Source organism: Peromyscus maniculatus, chromosome 13 (genome assembly GCF_049852395.1).
Source record: "Peromyscus maniculatus bairdii isolate BWxNUB_F1_BW_parent chromosome 13, HU_Pman_BW_mat_3.1, whole genome shotgun sequence".
NCBI classification, from domain to species: domain Eukaryota; kingdom Metazoa; phylum Chordata; class Mammalia; order Rodentia; family Cricetidae; genus Peromyscus; species Peromyscus maniculatus.
Genome location: NC_134864.1, coordinates 3,463,387 through 3,490,402, shown reverse-complemented (window position 1 = coordinate 3,490,402; position 27,016 = coordinate 3,463,387). Strand labels below are relative to the sequence as shown.

The 27,016-nt window shown below is 44.9% G+C and overlaps 1 pseudogene across 1 annotated transcript; it reads left to right on the top strand.

Moving 5' to 3' along the window:
- On the top strand, positions 1 to 27,016 carry LOC102918178 (nuclear autoantigen Sp-100-like; annotated as a pseudogene). The gene is made up of 9 exons (XR_013043939.1): positions 1 to 222; positions 6,373 to 6,631; positions 15,060 to 15,216; positions 15,963 to 16,131; positions 17,956 to 18,033; positions 19,487 to 19,552; positions 20,048 to 20,167; positions 23,865 to 23,969; positions 24,628 to 27,016. The product of XR_013043939.1 is annotated as a nuclear autoantigen Sp-100-like (transcript).

Here is a 27,016-nt window from a genome sequence, read left to right as displayed (position 1 = left end):
CCGTGGGCGGGAAAGGGGTAACCAAGTTCCTCTGGGAAAAAAGCCTTGTTAAGGTTAAATGCAAATTTCATTGACGTTTTTCCTCGCTTACCTACTAAAATCCACCCCAGCCAGCGGTCCCATCTTTTTCTCTACGTACTGTTCTCTGTACTTGCCGTTGACCAGAACCGACTCTTGCCTGGAGGAAGGCCGCAGCATTCTCCGAGGATCCCCAGACCCAAGGTGGCTAACGGAGGAGCTGGGAGGGGGCTGGGGCGGCGAAGGATGGAGGGAGAGCACGGAAGGGTGTAGGGAAAGGGAGGCCTTGATTCCCTGAGGACTCCTTAACTGAGTCTTTGAAATAGTCGGACAGTAGACAGGTTAATGTGAGAACAGGTGTTTGGTACCTGTAGGGTGCACCATAGGAAAGCAAAGAGGCTACCACAGAACAAGAAGGGCGCCTAAGCATCCTCCTGGGAGAGAGGGACGGGCTGTAGACAGCCTGCGAGGTGCACGGGGAAAATGAACAGACGGGAGGATCGAGTTCCTCTGGCGGTGAGCTGACTTTGAGTTTCCTCTCCTGGGACAAGTCTATCATTCTTCCCTGATGAAACTCCCAGGGAAGCATTGATGATGTAAGGGAATTCTCTCGAAAGCTCTTTCTCCCTGCTCATCTTAAAGGATTCCAAAGTGGTACACTTTGGGCCGCCGTGTCCTGTACCGTGCAAGGGGGTCAGGGCAGGAGATATTTACCAACCAGGTCTTTCCTAATGAGCAAGCCTTCAGAGGTCAGCTCCACCAGGGAAGGACAGGTACCGGAGGGGAGGAGTCTGCTCCCAAAGGGCGGCTGCTAATTTCCAGTTAGTGCCCCGCCTCCTCCTCCAGCGGCCTCGACGGTGGCGGGGTGGGGGTGGGGGTGGGGCACTGAAGGTGCCACTCCCCTGTATCTGTCTACATGTGTTTATTTTTATTGCACCAGCGGCTGTAGTTTCTGGTTCAGTAAAGGACTCCAGCAGTTTTTTCCTTCTAAGGGGAGAGCTAAGGGCACTTCCTCTTTACCCAATTTTAATTCTTTGTTTCATTTTCTGTTAAACTGTTAAGTTTCAAGTATACTCAGCCCCTGCCTTCTCACCCCACCCTCATGCCCAGTTGTGGCCTAATCCAGGGAGGAGGGCAGGGATCCCAGAAATCCTGCTTTGTCAACACCCAGCATTATTTTGGTGGCACTGCTTCTTTGTAGACCCTTTAACCCCCGCAGAGTAGAAAGCTGGACTTTTCTGATTTTTGTCCGTGGTCTGCAATACTTTGCTCTGACTGGGCCCGTTTTGCCCTTCTCCAGCTGGGCTCTCTGTCACCACTGCCCAAAGTGATTGCAGAGTCAACACAACCCCTACGGAAGTTCCAGCAGCCCTTCCCATCCTACCCGCCAACTGCTCATCATTTTTGTTTGTTAGTCTATAAAAACGGAAACGCTGACCCTCGGAGTCATCTGGTACCATAGGGGCCCCTGAAGAGACCGAACAATCTTGGAGAAGAATAAAGATGGATGACTCATATGCCCCATCTTTGAAACTCACTTCAAACCTACAGTTATCAAAGCAGTGGGGTTCTGGCATAGGGACTAACAGATAGATTGAAGAGATGGAAAGCCCAGTGAAACATTTACAGACATAGGTACATTTACAGCAGGGATGTTAAGACTAAACATTAATTAATTAATTTTTCTATTATCAGCTTGATACAGTATAAATTCTTTCCCTAATAGTGAAATGTTTCATTGAGGCTTGCCCAGTAATTGAGTAAACCCAAAACTTATTATAAACCACAGTCATCCTAGGGATCCCCCTGCTATGTAGCCTCCCTGGTTCTGTGGGTTGCAGTCTGATTGTCCTTTGCTTTATATCTAGAATCCACTTATGAGTGAGTACATACCATGTTTGTTCTTCTGGGTTTGAGTTATCACACTCAGGATGATATTTTTTAGTATATGTGCTGCTGAAGCGAGCACTCAGGATGATATTTTTTAGTTCCATCCATTTGCCTGCAAATTTCATGCTGTCATTGTTTTTCTCTGCTGAGTAGTACTCCATTGTGTATATGTACCTCATTTTTTTGATCCATTCTTCAGTTGACGAGCATCTAGGTTGTTTCTAGGTTCTGGCTATTACGAATAATGCTGCTATGAACATAGCTGAGCATGTATCTTTGTGAATGATTGAGCATTCCTTGGGTATATGCCCAAGAGTGAGATGGCTTGGTCTTGAGGTAGATTGATTCCCAATTTTCTGAGAAACCGCCATACTGATTTCCACAGTGGTTGTACAAGCTTGCATTCCCACCAACAGTGGAGGAGTGTTCCCTTTGCTCCGCATCTTCTCCAACACTGACTGTCATTAGTGTTTTTGATCATAGCCATTCTGACAGGTATAAGGTGGTATCTTAGAGTCTTTTGATTCGCATTTCTCTGATGAGTAAGGATGTTGAGCATTTTTTTTTTGAGCTGAGGATCGAACCCAGGGCCTTGTGCTTGCTAGGCAAGTGCTCTACCACTGAGCTAAATCCCCAACCCCGAGCATTTCTTTAAATGTCTTTCAGTCATTTGTGATTCTTGTTTTGTGAATTCTCTGTTTAGCTCTTTAGTCCATTTTTTTTTTAAATTGGATTGTTCAGTATTTTGATGTCTAGTTTCTTGAGTTCTTTATATACTGTGGAGATCAGTCCTCTGTCAGATGTGGGGTTGGTGAAGGTCTTTTCCCACTCTGTAGGCTGTCTTTTTGTCTTATTGACCGTGTCTTTTGCCCTGCAAAAGCTTCTCAGTTTCAAGAGGTCCCATTTATTAATTGTGCTCAGGGTCTGTGCTGTTGGTGTTATATTTAAGAAGTGATCTCCTGTGTCAATGCCTTCAAGATTACTTCCTGCTTTCTCTTGTATTAAGTTTAGTGTAACTGGATTTATGTTGAGGTCTTTTATCCACTTGGACTTGAGTTTTGTGCATAGTGACAGATATGGATCTATTTGTAACCTTTTACATATTGACATCCAGTTACGCCAGCACCATTTGTTGAAGATACTTTCTTTTTTCCATTGTATAGTTTTGGCTCCTTTGTCAAAAACCAGGTCTTCATATGTGCATGGATTAATGTCAGGGTCTTCAATTCGATTCCATTGGTCCATATGTCAGTTTTTATACCAGTACCAAGCTGTTTTTATTAGTATAGCTCTATCATAGAGTTTGAGGTCAGGAATGGTGATGCCTCCAAAGGTTGCTTTATTATATAGGATTCTTTTAGCTATCCTGGGTCTTTTGTTTTTCCATATGAAGTTGAGTATTTTTCTTTCCAAGTCTGTGAAGAATTGTGTTGGGATTTTGATGGGGATTGCATTGAATCTGTAGATTGCTTTTGGTAAGATTGACATTTTTACTATATTAATCCTACCTATCCATAAGCATGGGATCCCTCCATTTTCTGATATTTTCTTCAATTTCTTTCTTTAGAGATTTAAAGTTCTTGTCAAAAAGGTCCTTCACTTGTTTAGTTAGTGTTACCCCAAGGTATTTTATATTATTTGTGGCTATTGTAAAGGGTGATGTTTCTCTGACTTCTTTCTCAGCCCTTTTATCATTTGTGTATAGGAGGGCTACTGATTTTTTTGAGTTGATTTTGTATCCTGCCACTTTACTGAAGGAGTTTATCAGCTGTAGGAGTTCCCTGGTAGAGTTTTTGAGGTCACTTATGTATACTATCATATCATCTGCAAATAGTGAAAGTTTGACTTCTTCCTTTCCGATTTGTATCCCTTTGATCTCCTTTTGTTGTTTTATTGCTCTAGCTAGAACTTCTAGTACTATATTGAATAAATATGGGGAGAGTGGACAGCCTTGTCTTGTTCCTGATTTTAGTGGTATTGCTTTGAGTTTCTCTCCATTTAATTTGATGGTGGCTGTTGGCTTGCTGTAAATTGCCTTTATTGTGTTTAGGAATGTTCCTTGCATTCCTGATCTCTCTGAGACCTTTATCATGAAGGGGTTAAACATGAATTTTTAATGTTATTGAATTTCATACATAAGCACTGTATTTACGTCATTTCTATCCTAACCTCTCTCCTGTTCCTCTCACTCCCTTCCAAAGCATTGGCCTCTTCCTCTTTCTTTATTATTGTTACACCTCTCTCTCTCTCTCTCTCTCCTCTCTCTCTCTCTCTCTCTCTCTCTCTCTCTCTCTCTCTCTCTCTCTTCTCTCTCTCTCTTCTCTCTCTCTCTCTCTCTCTCTCTCTCTCTCTCTCTCTCTCTCTCTCTCTCCCCACCCACCTACCTACCTACCCACCTACCTACCTATCTTAAAGGAACTGAAATTGGCACAGGACACACCAAGACCAAGTTCTTAGCACACAGGAAATTTATTTACCCTAGAGAGACAGTGGACAAGGAATAAGAGACCAAGGAGAGTGGAGAAAAGGGGCAAGGGAGATGGGAAGGGATCTTTTCCCCGAGGGACAAAGGACTGTGTTGGGGAATATTATTTTAAGGTGTGTTACTTTTGCTTGTGTTGCATTTGTTTAACTCTGTGAAGCTGTGTTACTGTGCCTGTCTAAAACACCTGATGGTCTAGTAAAGAACTGAGTGGCTAATAGCAAGGCAGGAGAAAGGATAGGCGGGGCTGGCAGGCAGAGAGAATATATAGAAGGAGAAATCTGGGAGGAAGCAGCCAGAGAAGGAGGAGAACTCCAGGGGCCAGCCACCCAGGTACACAGCAAGCCACAGAGTAAGAGTAAGATTTACTAAGATTTATGGAAGTAAGAGAATGGGAAAAGCCCAGAGGCAAAAGGAAGATGGGATAATAAGTTAAGTAAAGCTGGCTAGAAACTAAGCCAAGCTAAGGCCGGGCATTCATAAGTAAGAATAAGCGCCAGGCGGTGGCGGCGCATGCCTTTAATCCCAGCACTCAGGAGGCAGGGCCAGGCAGATTTCTGAGTTTGAGGCCAGCCTGGTCTACAGAGTGAGATCCAGGACAGGCACCAAAACTACACAGAGAAACCCTGTCTCAAAAAACCAGAAAAAAAAAAAATAAGCCTTCATGCATGATTTATTTTTATTTGGGAGCTGGGTGTCGGCCTCCCCCAAAAGAATAAAAGAGTTTAATACCTGATAGCTGGACCTTGGTGGTTAGCCTCTGGAGGAGGAAGTGGCCAAATAAGGGAATAGACCTTGGGGGCTAGCTTTAGAAATGTAATCTATGGTTTAGTAAGGAGGGGGGAATGGGGAAGGGCAAGGCCTGCCAGAGCCATGTTTGCCATGCTCCAGCCTACTAAAGCCCTTTGTATGTATGTATGTATGTATGTATGTATGTATGTATGTGTGTGTATGTATGTGTGTATGTGTGTGTATGTGTGTATGTATATATGTGTATGTGTATGTATGCGTGTATGTGTGTATGCATGTATGTGTGTATGTATGTATGTGTATGTATGTATGTATGTATGTGTGTATGTATATATGTATGTATGTGTGTATGTATATATATGTGTATGTATGTATGTATATATGTATGTATGTGTGTATGTATGTATGTATGTATGTATGTGTGTATGTATGTGTGTATCTATGTATGTGTGTTTGTGTGTATATGCATATACACACACAGCAGCTGAGTCCATTTGGTGTTGTTCTTCTGTGCTTAGGGCTGATCTTGGGATCAGATGACCTATCGGGGCTAATCCTGGGAGAAGACTGATTCAACCTCTCTCAGCAGCTCTTAATTGCAATTCTTGATCCAGGGTGGGGCTCTTGTGTGACAGAGTGTTTCCTGGGGAGATACAACACACACATCTACTCACCCTAGACAAGGAGTCCGTGGTAGGTCTGGGGTCATTCAGAGATTGACCAGTCTGACTCAAGTTTTGGTTTTAGTAAAGTAGAGGGTTTTTTGTTTGTTTGTTTGTTTGTTTTAAATTAAGAAACTGGCCAGGCAGTGGTGGTGCACACCTTTAATCCCAGCACTCAGGAGGCAGAGGCAGGTGGATCTCTGTGAGTCTGAGGCCAGCCCGGGCTACAGAGCGAGATCCAGGACAGGCTCCAAAGCTACACAGAGAAACCCTGCCTCGAAAAAGCAAAAACAAAAACAAAACAAAACAACAACAACAACAACAACAAAAAAGAAACTGGCCGGGACCCAACCAGAATAAGGCCTTGGTTATTGTTAGTCTGGGGATCGTAAAGGCAAAAAACCGTGAAGCTGTAATTTTGGGGAGCCAAATCAACTCATAACCTATCTGGGTGTGGGCAAGGTTTGATTTTGTAACAGACATCCAAGGAGGTGCGTCAACCGTGGAAACAAGTGTTTCACACAGAAGTAGAACTTAGCCTATTTAATCTTGTGACATATTACCTTGTAGGAATAGCTGAGGCTGTGAAATACTTTGCAACAATCTGGGAGGTGGTGGCGCACGCCTTTAATCCCAGCACTTGGGAGGCAGAGGCAGGCAGAAGCCTGAGTTCGAGGCCAACCTGGTCTACAGAGTGAGTTCCAGGAAAGGCGCCAAAGCTACACAGAGAAACCCTGTCTGCAAAAACAAAACAAATCGAAACAAAACAAAAAGAACAGCCCAACCAGGAAGTCTCCCGTCCTCGGCCAGCTGACAGATTACATTCAAGGTAGGAGAAACTTCATCATGGCTTATAAAAGCTAAAAACAATTTTGTTTTTTGCAAGCCTAGCACTGTAAGTTTAGCCTCTAAACATAATGTTCACCATCACAGAATCCATGACAGACCAAAGTATGTGGACACCACCAAAGTCCAGCTTGGTGAATCACTGAGTTTTATTGGGGTTACTTACAGGAACGTGAGTAAGGAGTTACAGGAGCAGAAATGACTCAAACACAGTTGTATCACCAAATCCCACCCCAAGAAGGCTAACAGCTCACAAAGCCAGGAACCTGGAGCACACTGCACAGCCTGCAGGCAGCTCAACATGGAAGAGTGTCCTTTCCAGGTGCCTCAGTTGGTCTAAACCTCTTCCAGGCGGCTCAGCTGGTTTCTGTTTCTTCCAGGAAGCTGTTCTGGTCTCAGGGTCCATTCTTTGCAGCTTTTCTATTCTCAGGGTCTTCTTTGCAGCTCAGCTTCACTTCTTCTGAGACGGACTCTCAGCTTTTATTGCTGACTCTGGCGGGGAGGGGCCTAGAGAATCCAGTCAGTTTCAGGGACTTCCTGAAGCTATTTTGAGCTGTTTACCTTCCTGCTTAAGTAGCTTCAATGCAGGATGGAATGTTTCAATCTCCGAGGAAACTGTTACACAACATTCCACCCCTCCCTTAGCTCTTCCGTTACATCCTTTCCACCCCTCTCTTGCAATGATCCCTGAGCATTAGAGGACGTGACTACAGATGTCCATCTGGGGCTGAGAAACAGGCCACCATGCCACAGTAACACTTCTTCTCTGGAGCTTCACCCGTAGTTATCAGTTGAAGTTGATAACAACAGTGATCTATGGGTGTCAACACACGTTTAGAAGGCAGTTGGCTGTCCACATCCATCTAGAAAAATCACAGTAGTTGCTTCCCCATTGGGGCTTATGACTTCCTCAGCTGCAGCTTTTTGTCCTGCCTTACAGTACCAGATGTGAACTCCTTTTTGTGGAATGGGCCTTAACTCCAATTGGAAGGCTGTTGGTCTTATCCATGATAACTGGGCCACTATTGTACAATCAGGTACACCCTGCTGCAAAGTCAGTATTTCAACAAGCAGGAATGTTGGTGACAGGTCTCCACTAGCAGCCTGCCTGGCCCCTCTGGCACTGTGAAAGCTAGCTAGCAGGGTGGGGGTTTCCATTTCAGTCACAGCTTAATTTCTCATGCCTTATAGTGAAGCATGCACATGTGGTGTCTTCGACAACAGGGTCTTACTATTTAGTTCTGCTATACAGCCAACAGCAACAGCAATAGCCTATATGAACTGAGGATCCTCAGAGACTCTCCTAGTCAATAACTCACAGGGATGTAGCTCATCCTTGGCACTAGGATTTTTATTCCTTTTCCACCCATGTAGGGTGCCTTTTGTATATAAACTCTTTAGCCATTAGTTCAGTCACTGGGGGATGCTCAATGGCTTTAAAAGACACTGGTCCTAGGACAGCCTGAAGGGCCTATGACCTTAACTACCACAAGCTTTAAAGAAACTTTAAAACAAAGCTGGTCATGGTAGCACACGTCTTTAATCCTAGCACTCAAGAGGCAGAGGCAGATGGAACTCTGAGTTCTAGGCCAGCCTGGCCTATAGAGCAAGTTCCAGGACAGCCAGTGCTATACAGAGAAATCCTGTCTCAAAACAAAACAAAAAAAAATTTTTTTTTTTAATTTATAGTGGTGGGGGGCACACATAATGCTGAGATGTGAATGTGGGGGTCAGATGATAACTTTACGGGAGTCAGCTCTCCCACCACGTCGGTTCCAGGGATCACTCAGGTGGCCACGTCTTTACCCACTGAGCCATCCCACTGGCCCTCTGCCTTAGGGTCTCTACTGCTGTGAAGAGACACCACGACCATGGCAACTCTTATAAAGGAAACATTTAATTGCGTGGCTTACAGTTCAGAAGTTCAGTCCATTTTAATCATGGCAGGACATGGCAGCACACAGGCAGACATGGTGCTGGAGAAGGAGCTGAGAGTTCTACATCTTGATCCGCAGGCAACAGGAGGCAACTGTGTCACACTGAGCATAGCTTGAGCAAAGGAGACCTCAAGCCCACCCCCACAGTGACACACTTCTTCTAACAAGGCCACATTCCTAGCAGTGCCACTTCCTATGAGGTTATGGGGGCCAATTACATTTAAACTACCATACCCACTATCAGCTTTTGACTGAGTCTCCAATGCTAGATGTAAATTCCCTCCTGTGGAGTGGGCATCGAGTCCAATCCGAAAGTGGTTAGTGACCCTTTCTGCTAGTTAGCTTCCTCTCTCAATTTAACTCAGTTCAGAGCTGTCTGAGGGAGCCTCAACTGGGGGATTGCCTCAATCTGATTGGTTTGTGGGCTTGTCTTTGGGGTCATTTTCTTGGTTGCTGATTGATGTAGAAGGGCTGAGTCCACTGTGGGCGGGGCTACTCCTAGGCAGGTGGGCCTGGGCTGTATAAGAATGCTGATGAGCAGTAGGCAGAGGGAGCAAGCCAATTCGCAGCATCCCTCCATAGTTTCTGTTTCAAGTTTCTTCCTTGCTGGAGTTCCTATCCTGATGGAATTCTTGTTCTGACTTTCCTCAATGATGTATTGTGACCTGACGTGTAAACTAAACAAACTCTTCCCTCCTCTGACTTGGTTTTGGTCATGACATGTATCACAGCAACAGAAAATGAACTAGGGCACTCTTACAACAGACTTTCTACTACCAAACCAGTGTGCTCGTCTAGCCTGGCGGGTCGTTATTGTTGCACACAGCGCCTACCGCTAGCTGTTGACGGCAATTCTCCCTCAATGACCTGCATAGCACCTTCCTGCACTGTGAATGTTAGCCAACAGGGAGGAAGCTTCTGGCCCAGGTTCAGTTTGGATTCTCTAAGACCCTTCAGTAGGAAGATCTTACCATCTAGTTCTGATGGGAAAACAACGAGATTGGCAATTCCCTGCATTGTTTTGAAGGTCTCAGAGGCCTCCCTGATTAACGAGTCATAGGAAGGTAGCCAATCAGCACTGAGATTTTTGTTTAATAACCCATGGCTTCTGAAAGTACCTGATCCACCCACACAGATTGCTCTATTCAAACTTTCGTTTTAATTTAATCTTCATTAGCTTAACAAGGATTAGATTTCCTTATTGTTCTTCCACACATAGTATTAGTTGATTCTCCCTCTACCCTTCTCCTCTCTCCATCCCCCACCACCGCTCCACTTATACTTTTCCAACCCTAGGATTCCCCCTTCCACTTTTTTTTTTTTTTTGGTTTTTCAAGACAGGGTTTCTCTATGTAGCTTTGCGCCTTTCCTGGAACTCACTTGGTAGCCCAGGCTGGCCTCGAACTCACAGAGATCTGCCTGCCTCTGCCTCCCAAGTGCTGGGATTAAAGGCATGCGCCGTCGTCGTCGTCGTCGTCGTCGTCGCCGCCGCCGCCACCACCACCCAGCCTCCCTTCCACTTTTAATTTACATTGTTCTACTACACACAAAGACACCCAACACACCATAAGCTTATTTCCCTCTCCCCCAGGTTCTACACTTTCCTGGGCACATAGTCACTCCCACATAAAAGCACACATAAATGGTAGAAACCAGGATCCAATCTGAATGAGAACATGTGGCATTTGTCTTTCCAAGCCTGAGTTACCTCACTTCATATATTATTTTCCATTTCCATCCACTTCCCCGCAAATCTTATAGTTCCATCTTTCTTTACACCTCAGTGAAATTTCATTGGAACATCTACTATATTTTCACTATCATTCATAAATTTTAAAAGTCTTAAAAACAGAATAAAACAAAACAAGACAGGGTCTTGTCGTGTAGCCCATGCTGGCCTTGAACTCCTGGTTCCTCTGCCTCAGGCTCCCAACACAGGGATTACATGTGTGTCCCACCCTGCTTGGCTTGTGATTTTCATTTCATATTATCACTAGTTTTTTGATAGATTTATCTTCTTTGGTGATGGCTTTTTTTAAAATTTATTTTTATTTATTTTATTTTTTATTTTATAATTTGATTTAATTTTACATATCAGCCATGGATTCCCCTGTCCTCCCTCCTTCTGCCCCCCTCCCTGCAGCCTACCTCCCCCCATTCCCATCTCCTTCAGGGCAAGGACTCCCTGGGGATTCAGCTCAACCTGGTGCTGGCTTTCTTATACTGCTGGAAATGGCTTTTCTATTTTATTTCAACTTTTTATTTGCTAGTATTTAGAGATGCAATGGACCTTAGCATATTGACATTGAATCCAGATACTGTGCTGAAGTTACTAATTAAGTCTAATAGTTTGTTTACAAATTATTTTAGCTTTTCTAAGTATACAATCACCTGCAAATAATGGTAGATATAGTTCTTCCTCTTTTCCTTCTTCCTTTCTTTCTCTTTCTTCTCCTTATCTTCTTCCTGTAACACGAATTGCTAAACAGTCTTATTAATGAAAAACTGGAGCCAGATATTGGGGTAAATTCTGAAAGATCAGAGGAATAGGACAAGCCAAAGCCAACCTCACCTTACCAACCTCCAGCTTCCAAAGAGACCTACTTCCTGTATACCCACACCTATATTCCTTTCTGTTCTGCTAACTCATTTCTTCTCTCTGCCCAGCTACATCACTTCCTCTTCCTGCCCAGCTGTCACTTCCTGTCTGTCTTACAGACCTCTAACCTTTATGATTAACTAGTATTGGAATTTAAGGCATGTGCCGCCGCATCTGACTCTATTCCCAGTGTGGCCTTGAACTCACAGAGATCCAGACAGACCCCTATCTCCTGAGTGATAGGATTAAAGGTGTGTGCTACCATTGCCTGACTTCTATGTCCAATATACTGGCTGGCTTTTTCCTTTGATCCTCAGATAAACTTTATTGGGGGACACAGATAAAATATCACCACATCTTCCTCCTCATTTTCTTTTGAGATAGGTTTTCTCTATGCAGTCAGTCCTGGTACCCTGGAACTGGCCTCAAACTCACAGAGATCCACCTGCTTCTGCCTCCTGAGTGCTGGGATTATAGGTGTGCACTGACACTACTGGAAACTCATTTCTTTTTAAGTTTTTTAAAATTAATTAATTAATTTTTAAATTACACTCATGATATTAATCACATTTGTGGTATTCATAGATTACATTCGCAGTATTCATTCAATTATGTATATATAATTTTAAACGTTGAATGTCATTTCTTGAAGGGGGTAGGAGGTCTTAATTACAGGCTTACAGCACAATGGGAGGACCCCGGAGGGCAGAAGTTCGCTACTGATGTTTTACAATCTTGCATCTAAGCTGTTAACGCCCATTATTCAGGATACACAGACAAGGAACTTCCCTTAAAGCATTCAGGAGGGTGGAACCTGGCAGGGAATTAGCATTGGGAGGATATCAAGGTCAAGGTCCACAAGCAAGGCAACAGTTACCCAAAACGGAGGCCAGGGACCTGCAGGTCCCCCTTTTATTAAAAAATGAGCTTCTGACTTGGGTTGCGTGGGACGTCAGCAGGTCACCTTACCCATCATGGAGACACCTGCCCAGGCTACACAGGTGCTCTGTCTTAGGTTGGTGAGTGCCCCCAGGCATTACCCGTCTCTGAAAACTCATTATCATACCGGCTCAATCGTGTGTGAGCTGCATGGTTAATTGCTGCCAAAGATCTCAAAGTGGCACTGGGCTTGCAATCTGTGTGTTCGATACAGAAAAGACCAACAGAGGTCCTATCTCACCCATAGCCAGTAGGCTAAAGGCAACTGAGCCATTCCCTTCCTTATCAAGCCATACTGTATGTTGGAGTCCTTGTAAGATAGTATCCCCAGCTGGGCGGTGGTGGTGCACACCTTTAATCCCAGCACTCAGGCAGATCTCTGTGAGTTCGAGGCCAGCCTGGTCTCCAAAGCGAGTTCCAGGAAAGGCGCAAAGCTACACAGAGAAACCCTGTCTCGAAAAAAACCAAAAAAAAAAAAAAAAAAAAGTGACAAGATAGTATCCCCAAAGTAACTGGAACTTGAGTTTATAAATTTATAATTTTCAAAGCCAATCAAGATGTGTATAACTACTGAATTAAATTTATCATGCCCAATAGAATGAAAGATTAACTAACTGTAGTAGCTACTTTTGTTGCCAGGGTCTCCACTGTGCTAGCTGTAGTAAGCAATTATAAAATGGTAATCCCAGAAACAGTAGCAGCAATGTCAAATTCTCTTCTGGATTGTGTGGACATCCACTGGCATGGATACAACTCCAGGAACACGAACCACCAAGGCCCGTTTTTCTTGATCCCAGCATGACTTTGGCTGGCAGCTCTTCTGGAGAATCCAATCTCATGGCTACAGTTCCTAGGCTTACATTAATGCTTGCCAAAGCTGGCCATATTGGGCTCTCAATCTCCATTGGCATCAGAAGGGTAGATTTTTTTCATGATGACCCATTAGGTCTCTGTCATGTTGGGCTTCAGCAGCAGCCACAGGATGCATTCAATGCTCAGGAATCCAAAGAGGAACCTCATTGTCCTGAGGGAAGACATAAACCAAACTCCGGGGCCACACCAACACTAGATTGGGTCTCCTCCACGTGCTAGTAGAAAGAGCCTTCCATCGCTCCAGAGGGTGATTTGCAACAGGAGCCCTCCAGTGCTTATCTGCATCAGATCCTCCAGCAGAATCCACCGATAAAAAAATTTAAAATATATAAAACAAGGGAAAGAATAGAATGTGGAGAGGAATGATGAGTCCCTAGTACTCCCTTTTTTTAACTTTAGTAAAATACATGTCAGGTGGAAATGGTGACAGTGGATATCTTTGTCTTGTACTCAGCTTGAATGGGAAAATATTTAATAGCTTGTCTGCAAGTGTAATGTCTCGAATATTATTCAGGACCAGCCTTAAAAATCTTTTCCCCAGGGGCCCAGAAGAGAAGCTATGAATGGCTTGAATTATTTTCGGGAAAAGAATCTAAGTACACTGAGCTCTTTCATCTGTCTACTTAATTCCTCTGGGATAAAATTCTATCTACATAGCTTCAGTTCTGTTCTCATGCCTAGCTCCTTTTTTGCCTGATTTCTCTCTACATTTATCTGCTGACTCCTCTAAATTCTATCTTAATTCTCTCATCTTAGTTCTGCCCCATCTTGGTCTTTCTCATCTCATTCTTACCCATCTGGCTCTTCCTTATCTTCCATCCCATTCTTCTAGTTCTCTAGTCCAAATCCTCTCCATTCCAAATCCTCCTCAAATCTCTGAGGTTTACAGTTATATACCCATGCTCTAGCTACACAAGGTCACCAGGCTTGAGTTCTTACAGGGTCATAAAAACTCTTGTCTAAGAGTTTTCCTCAGGCAGTGACTGTTGGGCTTTCTTTTACAACTCAAAAGGGGAGTGACAAAGGAGGTCAACTAAGAGCTAAAATCAGTTAATATATTAGAAAAAGGGAATTTATGTGCTCAAACTACATTCCTAGAAGTGGTTAGGGAAATGTTAGGAGTCTATAAAGTTAGTATAAATACCACTAGGGTTGTATAAGAAAGGTAGGTCTGAACTTAATTTATCTTAATTCAGGAGATCATTTGGCTTGGATGCTTGATAGGTATTTCAGATAAAATACACTGTTAGTAGTTCTTGGAAGCATACATAGTATGCAAGAAAATCATTGCAGGAATCGGCTAATATATATACAAAAGCTAAAATATCACCAAGAATTCTTAAGCCATGACTTGATCTTTGGAAAAGTCCTTGACCTTTCCAAGTAGTAGCTTTTGTGATAGTAGCTGAATTCTATTACGTTTTCCTGCAGCTTGCAGAAGTACAGTTGTCACGGGGTTTTGTTTGTAGGCATGCCTACATACTTCCTTAAATTAATCAATATACTTTCTTTCTTCTTTTTTTTTTTTTAAAAGATTTATTTATTTATTATGTATACAACATGTATGACTGCAGGCCAGAAGAGGGCACCAGATCTCATTACAGATGGTTGTGAGCCACCATGTGGTTGCTGGGAATTGAACTCAGGACCTCTGGAAGAGCAGTCAGTGCTCTTAACCTCTGAGCCATCTCTCCAGCCCCATAGTCTTGACTGTTAAATGTTAAATAATTCTTGCATTGCTGGAAGATCTTCCTTGTGAACACTTGTGGTCTGGCTTCACTGTTTTGTTGGCGTGTCCTGGTTTGTGTCCTCAGAAGAGGCTGACTTGTAACCTTTCACTCTGTATATCTTTTTAAATTAGAGTGTCAAGATTTTTCTGTCCTTCTGTAGCAAGTTGACAAGTGTTTCTTTTTCTTTGTTCACTGGCAGCATTTATGTAAGTTTTTTGAAACTGTACATCAAAAGTCATTTGGGCCTGAATTTTGTTGGTGGGGGAGGCTGGGAAAGGTGCCGGGAAATCCTTGTTGTTATTTTCTCACTGTGTTCTCTCCTCCCTGCCTTAGCATGCTTGCCGTGATCCAGAAAGAGAAAAGTTTTAATGAGATATTTTCCAATTACTTCAAGGAAAATAAAACAGAGATAGCCCATGCAATCCCCAAGCTGTTTCCTTTCCTAGAAAGCCTAAAGGACCGTTCCTTCATCACCGACAAAATCTATGCTGTAAGTGACCTGTATTCATGACTCTGTGGAAACCCCGCCCCACATTAACCGGCGTTCTGCATCCTGAATGCTAGACTTCTCTAGCTGGCTAAAAAGCCTTGTGTGTTTTTATCTCTGTTAATTGTCCTATCATGTAGAAGGTAACAAGACGCTTCTGCTCCTAACTGGAAACCTTCTCTTCCCAGGCAATTGTGGGAATGGGTGAATGATAAGGCAGTGTGGCTGAACTGCAGCAGGGCTGGGGATGTAGACTGACTGCCTAGCATTTGCTCTCATAGCCACCCCCACATTTAGTACCCCTCTGTGCCACCCCCCGTACCACCCCCCATACACACAAAAAAAAGTGAAGGAAAGAAGAAATTGTGAAGGCCCACTGACGGATCGTGACTAGTGACTGACAGAGAAGCTAGATTAAGATAATGAAAGAACTAGCACGTGACCGTTGCCGGATCTAAGGTTTGTCAATTAATGCTTTTTAGGAAAACTGAGAGACAGGAATTGGTGGAGGAAAATAGGTTGATTTATAAGGAAACAGAAGCCAGGAAATATTCATATGTAGATTTAGTGGGGAGTGCAAGTTATGAGAACTGAAAAATAAGTCTTTTCTGGACTGGCCACAAGACTGCCAGCCTGGGATTTCCTGGAGAAACTGGAACCCATAGGTCCCAGGACAGTATTTCATTATGATGTCTACTGTGTCAGAGGAAACTGTGCTTTAATACTCTCTCTGTTGAACTTTTTAACAGCATTCTTACGAAGCCTACAGGAACTTGGTTCCTGTAGAGAACGTGGTGTACAATGTCCTTGATCACTTGGAGAAGTTACCTGACTGGTCATTTCTATGCACTCTGTTCAACAGAACAAACCTGGATGCATATCCTGGTTTAAGAGAGATTCATAAAAGCTTGGAAACTGGTAATTCCTTCTCTCACCTCCCTTTTGCAGTGACATTCTATCTTTAAAAAAGTATTTTGCTTATCCTTTGACAACCTCATACATGTACACAGAGTATCCAGATCTTATTGAGCCAGACCCCATTGAGTACCCCACAACCCTCCCAACATGTCCCCCACACTTTCACGTTCTTTGTTGTCATCTTTGTCTCCATCTTTTTTCTATTCCTTCTCCTCCTTATAACCTACTGAATCCAATTAGTGCTGCCCATGTGTGCGTAGGTGTGGGGCATCCAGTGAAGTATGAACAACTTGTCAGTAGCCACACCCCCAAAGGAAAATGATGCTCCCAGCAACCATGAGCAGCCAGTAGTAGCTCAGCTGTGGGTGGAGCCTCATGAGTCCCTCCCCATCAGTGCTGAAGTGCTGATTGGCTTGTTCTTGTGCAGACCTTGTACAGGTATCACAGCTGCTATGTGTTCATGATTTCGGCAGTTACATCATGTCCAGAAGACAGAGGTTCACCACACTCCTCTCCATCCTCCAGCTCTTGCATTGTTTCTGGCCTCCTTCTTCAATGTTCCCTGAGCCTTAGGGTAACGGATTGAGATAAATGTCGATACGACAACTTTATTTCCATTCATTTATTCAGTACAGCTAAATTGCTTTCTGTGTCCCATTGTCTAAACTGGGCAGTGTGCTTTGTCTCATCTGTGGGCAGCCTCTCAGGGTCTTCTTGTGAAATCTTGGAGTTTCCTTCAGGGCAGTTGTCTTCCTCCCGATTAGCTTTCAGAGCCCTTAGTGCTTGGGCCTGGGCTGCCCCTGGGGATTCCTTTGCTCTCTGCTCATCTTTCTTCTCCCAATGAAGCTCAGACTCTCCTCTTTGCTAGCCCCGTCTTTGAAGCTCTTGGGATTATATATGTAATATGTATATGGGTCTTTCTATGACCTTATTCACGCTACTCCAGAGGGAACCCCTGTTCTTCCCTGAGGTCTGTCTAGCCCACAGGAGCACTCCTTCTGTTGGAACTGAAGTAAGCTTCCACTACACTTAATTAAGCAATTAATTACTTAATTTTTTAAATGATTTTTCCCTTGTGCCATCATCCTTAGAACCTGAGAGAGGAGTTGGAGAGATGGCTCAGCAATTAAGCACATCTGCTATTCTTGCAGAGGACCTGAGTTTGGTTCCCAGCACCTACATTGGGTGGCTCACAACCACCTGTAACTCTAGCTTCAAGGGATCCAACGCCCTCTTCTGGTCTCTGCAGCTCCTGTACTCACACGCACACACTGACAAGAAGATGCACAGACATGCGCATAACTTGAAAACAAAATAAATCTAAAAATATCAAAAACAAAACTGCATGAGGTTCATTGTCTATAGCAGTGGTTCTCAATCTTCCTAATGCTTCGACCTTTTAATACAGTTTCTCATGCTGTGGTGACCCCCAACCATAAAGTTTTTTCACTGCTACTTCTTGACTGTAATTTTGCTATTGTTGGGAGTAGTGATGTAAATACCTGTGGTTTCCAATGGCCTTAGGCGATTCCTGCAAAAGGGTCATTCCACCTCCTGCGGGGGTCATGACCCACAGGTTGAGAACCACTGGTCTATAGGGTTTCATTTTTCTTTCTTCTCTTGGTTGCCTTGTAGGAAGGGAAAAACAATATCTAGACATAAGCCATTGATATCCAGAGCGACCCAAGTGCTAGAAGTTCCCACTGACATACGATAACTCACAGATGTTTCATCTGTGTGATTGTTCCCACTCAACCCCACTGCCCACGAGGTTGAGATTTGTCACTTGTCTACAGGGACTAATGATTTTCTCCCTCTGCTCAGAGCTACAGGACAAATATTTATCCCAGAGAAGTAAACACGACCAGAAACTTGCCACCATACAGCCACGCTATGAGCAAGGTACTTAGAACCGAGTGGAATTTTGGTTAGCTAAGAGGAAAAGGAGATATGGAACTGAGCTTCTTGGGTGGTGGGGTTAGTAGTGAGAGTGGGGGATGGATGGGTGGTGCTCTGCAAAGAACTCCCAAGGAATAGAAAAGGTAGATGAGTGCTACTTAAAAAAAAAAAGAAGAAGAAGAAGAAGAAGAAGCCAGGTGGTGGTGGCACACATCTTTAATCCCAGCACTCGGGAGGCAGAGGCAGGTGGATCTTTGTGAGTTTAAGGCCAGCCTGAGATCCAGGAAAGGCACAAAGCTACACAGAGAAACCCTGTCTCGAAAAACAAAACAAAACAAAAGACTTATTTATTTTATTTCATGCATATGAGTGTTTTTGCCTGGCGCCCACAGAGGTCAGCTGGGAGCCAAACCTGGGCCCCCTACAAGAGCAGCAAGTTCTTCTAACCTCTGAGCCATCACTCCAGCCCAGTGCAGCTTTGTGTGAAGTTACAAATGACCTGACCCTAACATGGTTAGGATGTGGTTGAGACACATTCTGCTCAGTCATATTGAATGCATCTGATGTTACTAGGCACCTGAAGTGGATTCTAAGAAAGAGTTCTTTGGTGGAGAGCTGTGAGGGGCTCAGAACTGTGGGTCTACACTGAACAGCATTGAAGAAGAGACATTTGCTGATAGCAAAAGCGATCAGTACATATGAATCTGGGACTAGTGCTCAAGAGTAGGGAAATATAGACATGGAGGTAGTAGAGATACAAGAACAGTGCACGGACACTTGGAGAGTCAGAAACAGGAAGAGGGAAGTGGGAATGAGAGGCGGAACAGGAAGGACAAAAGACATATAAATAAAAGGTACCAGTTGCTGACAGCTCACTTGGACTAGTGTCTGTCTTTGACTGCTGTGGATTCAGCATTTGAGTTACTACCCAAGATTGGTGTCACTTGGGTGCACGGTTTGAAGGTGAGGACACAGACCTCTGGAGAGAACACATATGTAGTTTTCATGGGTGAGGCACCCAGAACCCAGAGCCTGCATTATTAACCCTGTGCGGCTACCCAGAGGGTTACTGGACAAGGCAGAAACAGACAACTTTAAAAGCAGGGGGCACGTGGAGAGAGATCCTGGAACCAAAGAACAGCAAGAGCTGAGGTGGTTGGGAATGACACTGAATACTCATGAAAAGGCCAGTGGGCTGTGCCTTCGGGCGCCCCATAGCCATGGATATGAAGGCAAGTCACCACCAGGTGCTAGAGTGGCCCAGGGAAGACTCTACTCAGCCAGGGGTGAGCCTTGCACCCTACTCTCATGACCTGAGTCTGACCTCACGAATCGGGGGGAACTTGTCATCTCCAGATGAGCTCTGAATTGATGCTTCAAGGGGCCTTTGCATCATAAAGACAGAAGAGAACCCCTACTTCACTTCTGAAATAAACATCTACTTTTTGCTTCATAGGAGCTGGTGATGGTTGTTCTCAAGGAAGACTGACCCGGACACCCTCAGATCCCTCCTCATCTAATGGTCTGTTCTTGTTGACTCTGACTGCTGAGGTCTTGTCTCATTTCATCATGTGCTTTGGACCATCTGCTTGTGTTACTGACTGTCCAGAATGCACCTGTCATATCTCCAAGTTCAGGGTTTAAACGCCAGAGTCTGTCCTCTGGATTGCTTGGGAGGGTTTCTGTACCTGTCTGTTTAATTCATTAATGCACTTAACTAAAAACTGCAGCTTATTTTATTTATTTATTCATGTTTATTTGTATTGGTGTTTTGCTTGCATATATGTTTGTGCATCATGTGCACGCAGAATCCTTAAGGCCAGAAGGTAGCTTCAAATCTCTGTAACTGGAGTTACAGGTGGTTGTTAGCTACTATGTGGGTGCTCAGAACTGAACCCAGGTCTTCTGGAAGAGCAGTCAATGCTCTTAACTCCTGGGTCATCTCTCTACCACCACATTTCAGGTTCTTATTCATAATGTCACAGTGTCATGTTAATGAAAGTACATTGTTGTCTAGGGGCCATCCAATCTGGAAGTAGAAAAAGACTGTCAGAGTCTGCATGGGACACGAATACAGACCATTCGGTTTTCCGTCTATGTGAGTCTCATCGAATCAACTGTGAACGCGCCCAAGCAGGTGAGGCTGGGACAGTCTGGTATCTGCATGGGTGAAGGGTGGCAGGTGTCTGCACATATCCAAGAGCAGTGGAGGTGTCTTTGCTGTTCCACATGATCAGTGTTTAAAGACAAAGCTCCAATCACAGCAGAATGGACCAGTGTCCGCAGCAAGGGGACAGTGACATAAGTGAATGTCGTATCTGATGGTTTCTCTGGCGAGGACAATCATAGAAACAGAGGCTGGGATACAGCAGTGAAGGAGAAACAGAGACAGTGATGAATGAACTGGAGAGTCCCACTGGCGGGGAAGGAGAGGCAGAAATGGGGGTGACTCTAGAAGCTGATGGAGCCAAAATGCACCACCACCTCCTTGTGGGAGAAGCCACAGTACCTGTAGATGGAACCCCAGAGGAAGCTGGGGAGACAGAAAGAGCGCCAAGACAGGGAGGTGAGCAGGGCTTACTGGGGGAGAGTGGTGTGTGTGTGTGTGGTCCTTGGAGGGCAGAATTTTCTCACTGTGTCTTCAAACACCCGAGCTCAGGATGGTCACATTTTCCCAGCCATGGCTCCTGGGACCCCTCTCTTTTTCTGCCTCTTCAGTTCCCAGTAAACCTAATGCTCCCCCAACTCTAAAAGGAGGGAAGGTCAGACAAACCCCCTTCCTGCATCCACATGAGGGACACGGCTTGGATTGGGTTGATTATCATTTTTAAAAATTACTTGGTTATTTTTATTATTGTCTGTGTGGACAATGCATGTGTGCGTGTGTGTGTGTGTGTGTGTGTGTGTGTGTGTGTGTGTGTGTGTACATGTTAGTACAGCACGTGTGTGGAGGTCAGATGACAGTTTGCAGAGATCAGTTCTCTTTTCCAGTGGGTTCCAGGGATTTGACTCAACTCACAAGCAGGCTTGTGCAGCAAGTGATTCACTCCCTGGGCAATCATACAAGCCCAAATCTCACATTCTAGATGACTTGTGTATTAGACCATTATGTGGAGGGGGGAGATACTTGTTTTCCCCTCACTCACCCCTTGCCTGTTTCACACACCTGAGCCAGCTTCTGGCCGCATCCTAAGATATGAGGGAGGCAAGTTAGCTGAGGCCGGGGAGATGCTAGAAGCCCTGAAATCTGGTCCCTCGTAGGCTCTTGCTTGCTGTTGTCTGCTTGCCGCTCTCATCCTGCCTGGAGGGAAGGGACAGAGGGACCCACATAGAGGATGAGGATAGAAAACATAGATGAACCATCAAGTAGTGAGTTACAGAGGTGAGTCCGGCCTTGCTTTTCCAGCTTGGCAGGCGTTGGTATGGAGGTTCTCTCTATCCTGGGTGACTGAAGTCACCACTGAAGCGTGAAAGTCTGGATGATCCTCAGACTCACAAGTAAGAAAGATCACAGTAGAAGACGGGAGGGGTGGGACTCTGTGGGTGTGACAGAACAGGAAGAGCCCAGCCTTTCCTGTGTGTGTGTGTGTGTCCCCGTCCTGATTACCTCTGTTTCTTGAATACAGGATGTTTTTAGGTGTGATACTGAAACTGCTTGGGGTGGGGAAGCTGGAGCCATAACTTTGACCGACAGCAACCAGCACCACCCTGCCGAAGGCCTAAACAGCCATGATAGCCCAGCCTATGAGTAGGATTCAGAACCAGGCATCATCACTGCTGCCCCTGTACCTGGCAGGGCCATCATCCTGGCAGCTGCGTCTGCTCCAGCCTCTGTGGCTGCTGGGGCAACCCTGTTGCCATAACAACCATTAACTTCCGTCCTCGGAGTCTACCACTCCAGCTGCCACTCTGGATGTCCTGCTTCAGCCCAGATTGAGTGGCCAGCTGCTGTAGCCACTTGAGCAGCTGCCTTCACAACTTCTCAGCTTAGACAACTTATTCAGTTGCCAAGGCAACCCCTGCAACCAGCTGCTGGCATGGCCCTGTGGCGTGAGGACAGGTGGCCAGCCTCCTTTCTGACTTGAGGTGGATTTTCCTATAGCCTCTTTCGGGGAGCACAGACCTGCCTTCTCAGCTCAGGAATCTCAAGTGTAGTGCATCAAACTGAGCACAGCCTCTTCTTCACAAACTTCCCTCCCTTCAACTCCTCTTCCTTCTTTGCTGAAGATCCTTCTTGCTAAGGTGGACACGTGCCCAGGGCTTCAGCAGGAGCCCCAGGAGTCCTTTTAGCCCTGCTCTGTGAACATGACCTGACCTGAATGTAACATAAGGTCTGCCACATAATAGCACTATTTCTGTACCCGGAACTTGGACATGCATTTTGGTGCCATGATAATCCTGGTGTTTAAATCCTGGTGGAAAACTTCAGGGCCAGCAAGATGGCACACCAGGAAAGGCACCTGCCATCATGCCTGGTGACCTGGGTTCAATCCTTGAAACCCACATGGTGAAAATTGAGAACTGGCTCCTGAGGGTTGTCCTCTGACCTCCACATGCGCTCACACAAGCACTCAAGCACACAGGCATGCATTCAAGCATGCAAGCAAGCATGCATGCATGCAAGCATGCACCCGCACACACATGAAATACAAAATTAACAAAAGTTGAAAACAACAAAAACAGAACTACATTTATGCAGATAGGTACCCAAACCCACAGATGTTCAAATCTTTAATGTAACCTACACACATTCTCTTATTTATTTTCATCATTTCTAGATTGCTGACACTATATAATACAAATATAATATGAATAGTTGCCTTGTTCCATTGTTTAGGGGACAGTGACAAGAAGTAAATGTGTTCATGCTCAGTACAGATGTAATACATTTTTCCAAGTGTTTCTGATGGTGGTTGGTTGAGTCTTTGGATACAGAACCTGAGGTTGGGACAGTCCTAAGAATTAAGTTGAGAGCATCAGGTCTTTTGTTTTCTTTCTTTCTTTCTTTCTTTCTTTCTTTCTTTCTTTCTTTCTTTCTTTCTTTCTTTCTTTCTTTCTTTCTTTCTTTCTTTCTTTCTTTCTTTCTTTCTTTCCTTAGACAGGGTTTCTCTGTGTAGCTTTGTGCCTTTCCTGGAGCTCACTTGGTAGCCCAGGCTGGCCTCGAACTCACAGAGATCCGCCTGGCTCTGCCTCCTGAGTGCTGGGATTAAAGGCGTGCGCCACCAACGCCCGGCGTTTGTTTGTTTGTTTTCAAGACAGGGTTTCTCTGTGTAGCCTTGGCTGTCCTGGAACTCACTCTGTAGACCAGGCTGGCCTCGAACTCAGAGTTCTGCCTGCCTCTGCTCCCTGAGTGCTGGGATTAAAGACATGCACCACCACACCAGGCAGGAGAACTTCAGGTCTTAATAGAGTTAAAAATTAAATTAATTATGTTAGGAATACAAACTGTAGCTGAGAAGTTATTGGTTGGTAAATGATAGTAATAGGGAAAAGAGAAAACAGAAAAAGATGGCACCGGAAAGAACCTGAGGACTGAAGAAAGGTGTACTGTAGGGTCAGGTAGAAAACTAAGTGAAGGTCCCTCCCTCCCTCCCTCCTCCTGCCCCCACCAGGTCCTAATGTAGCCATGTTGACCTTGAACTCACGATTGGCCCTCCTGTCTCAGCCTCCCGGTGCTGTGATGAGCGGTGTGAGTCACACGCGGCTAGGGTGGTAAGAGTTCAGCCCTATGCTTGTGCTCCGCAGTCAAGTGTCGGGAGAGAGGACAGCATTCCATGGAGCTTTTTCAGGGGAGTGGATGAGAATTCTTCAAGTAATACTCCCTTCTTTTTCAGGGACAAACCTACACACACATGAAAACTGGACAGGACCTTGTTTTGTGAAACAAGAAAACCTACAGAAGCCTGGGACAGTGAAGAACCAAGAAGATGAAGTCATTGGTAAGGAGAACTTAAGATGCCTGTGCTGATGGGTGACCCTTCTAAGCCACAGTGGAGATGACTGGCTGACGTGTGATCAGAGGCCAGCTCGGTAGCTCTGGGAGCCCCAGATAGATGCAGGGAGCCATGGGCTTTGGCATTCCTTTAACTAGGAAATTAGGCAGGAAATGGGGAATTTTTAAGAGATATGGGAGGTAATAGTCACAAGGGATATGTTAGACAAGGAAGCCAGGAGGGTTGGGTAGTAAGGGTCGGGGAGGAGACAAAACAGGCAGAAGCAGAAAGCGCTGGAGATCCACAGAGTGAGAGACGGCAGAGGGAGGAGCCAGCAGGGGCGGAGAAAGGGGCGGAGCCAACAGGGGCGGAGAAAGGGGCGGAGCCAGCAGGGCGGAGAAAGGGGCGGAGACAGCAGGAAGCGGGACAGGAGAGTAAGGAGATGGAGATGACAGGCAAGGCTTTGAGACACCACAGCCAGGGAGGTGTCCCTCAAAGTCAGCACCGAGTAAAGCACTCCGGAGGGACCAGCTACGGCAGGGCATTGCTACCGAAGCAGTACCCAAGCTTCTGGGTCTTCCTGCTGTCTGCATTCTGGGCTTCCAGTGAGTCAGCTTTGAGGTAGTTCTCTGAGAGCCCCAAGGAGTTTTTTATTGCTGTGCAGTGATCAGCAGTGAGGGCTCAGAATGCAGTGATGAGGACGACGAGAAGGAACTCCTGGAAGTCTTCGCCTTGACACCAGGAATCAGGAGGCAGATAGAAGAGGAGGGTGAGGATCATGTACCCTGGGCTCCAGAACTCAGAACTTCCCTCAGGAACTCACGCCTCCTGTTTCCTGACTCACCACCCTTGGGGGACATCGAAGAGCCCAGCCGTCCATTCTCTGCACCTTACTTTTTCTGATGCTGTGAGGATGTGGAGGGTTTAACAGGGTTCCAGACCTTAGTAAGCCTCAAGTCCTTAGCACAACTGACTCCATGATGGAAGCACCATTCAAATGTAAAACTCAGCATGTGGACAGCACCACCCACCAAAATGAAAACAAAGAACTACTCCATCAAAGCCCACAGTTCTGGAAAAGTCTCTAAATGTACTAACCTCACTTTTTGGCTTCTGTAGTTCTGCTTCTGGCCAACTGTTCTTGTAACCGAAATATGTCAACCTAGGACATGGTTTCTTGTGCTTAAAAGCTCACCTTGGGCCTACACTGGGATCTGGAACACCTAGTGTAATAATTGGTTGGCTAATGGAGATTTTCATTGGCTTAAATACATGTCCAAGCAGTCTTGTCTGGTGGATACCTCACAACAGGCAATGTTCTCTGACTTTGTTGATGTATTGATAGTACAGTCAAAAGAAAATTATGTACTTACAAGTTTTATTTTGATTTTTCCCTTTCACATAACCATGCCTATCTGAAGCATAATAAAACATATATTTGGCCTTTATCCCCATTTCTTTGCATAGAGCTCTTGGAACTTCCTGGGTGCTCACTAGCTGCCTATATTTGTGAGTATCTAAGAGGATGAGGCAGGAGGCTAGCTTGGACTACAAAGTGATGTTGCTGGGAGTCTCTGTCTGGAGCAGGTGTTTTTTCAGGCATGCTGTTCAAAGAATTGAAGAAGCACAAACAAATAGAAAAGTAGAAAAGGGATTTTATTTAGAAACAAAGTTGTAAGTTCCCAAGACCTCCCTGGGCAACTGACATCCTGGGTGGCAAGTTGAGGCATGAATGGTGGGTAAGCCGCCCTGCCAGGCATGAGTGAACCAACCAATGAGAACAAGGTAAGTGGACCACAGGACAGTGTTCCTAGGAAAGTCCCTAACCTTTGAACCTTGATTGGTGGGAAAAGACAACTGCAGCCTGGTGCAGATGTTTGTGGTTTTTGTGCTTAAATGTTTGCTGACATGAACATCTGGGGATGCAGTCAGCTCCCAAGTCTGTGCTGCTTTCCCTGACGGGTCTTCTGTTGTGCTGCCCAGTAATACAATCTTGCTTTGCGTGACCTCTTGTGTGTGCTTGGGTTGTTCCAGAGCCTCAGACCCACAAATATATATATTTGTATGATAGTTTTGTTTCCCTGGTTTTGAATGAGTGGGTTTATAGCAAGCCAAAGTAAAAGAATAAACAGTAAGTGATAGACAGACAAACAGATTGGATAGATAGATAGATAGATAGATAGATAGCAAAAATCATCTGATTGGATGCTCAAACAGCCAGCTGACATAGACTGAGACAGTCATTTGGAGTTCCACATAGACAGAGTCCAGGCCAGAGCAGGATTTCTTCAGGTGAGGCTTCCAAGCAAAAGAACAGAGAGCAGCAGTGTAGGATATAATGTTTCAGGAATAATTTGATAAATTATGGGAAAAACCAACCTGCTTATCCATCAATAGAGTCAGGGAATGTTCAAGAAAACCTTTGCCTGATGGGCCCAAGTTTTGTTTTGTTTTGAGACAAGGTCTTTTTAAATAGCCCTGGCTGTCCTGGAACTTTCTCTGTAAACCAGGCTGGTCTTGAACTCACAGAGATCCACCTGCCTCTGCCTCTGACTGCTGGAATTAAGGTGTGCACTACGTCCAGTTTTTACCTGAGGCTAACCTTTGGGGTTCATTTTGAAGACAAAGTATATGTCCCCAGTTGGTTTATTGTTCTAGTCTCCCTTTTTTATATATTTTTATTTTAAATGCTTCCTAGAAAATAGGGTTTAATCTTGAACAGGTGAACTCAGTAACTTTATAGAATTTAACAGAGTGTCTTTTTTTGTTTGTGGGGGGGTGTTTCAAGACAGGGTTTCTCTGAGTAGCTTTGGTGCCTTTTCCTGGAACTCACTCTGTAGCCCAGGCTGGCCTCAAACTCACAGAGATCCTCCTCCCTCTGCCTCCAGAATGCTGAGATTAAAGGCGTGCGCCAACACCGCCCAGCCCAGAGTGTCCTTTTAAAACTGGCTGAAGTTTGGCTATGGGAAAGACAGTTGTTTTGACTATTCTTTCCTTTTGGGTATTTAAGATCATGTAGGTGGCCAAAAATAAATCTTCCTGTTTGTAAAGTC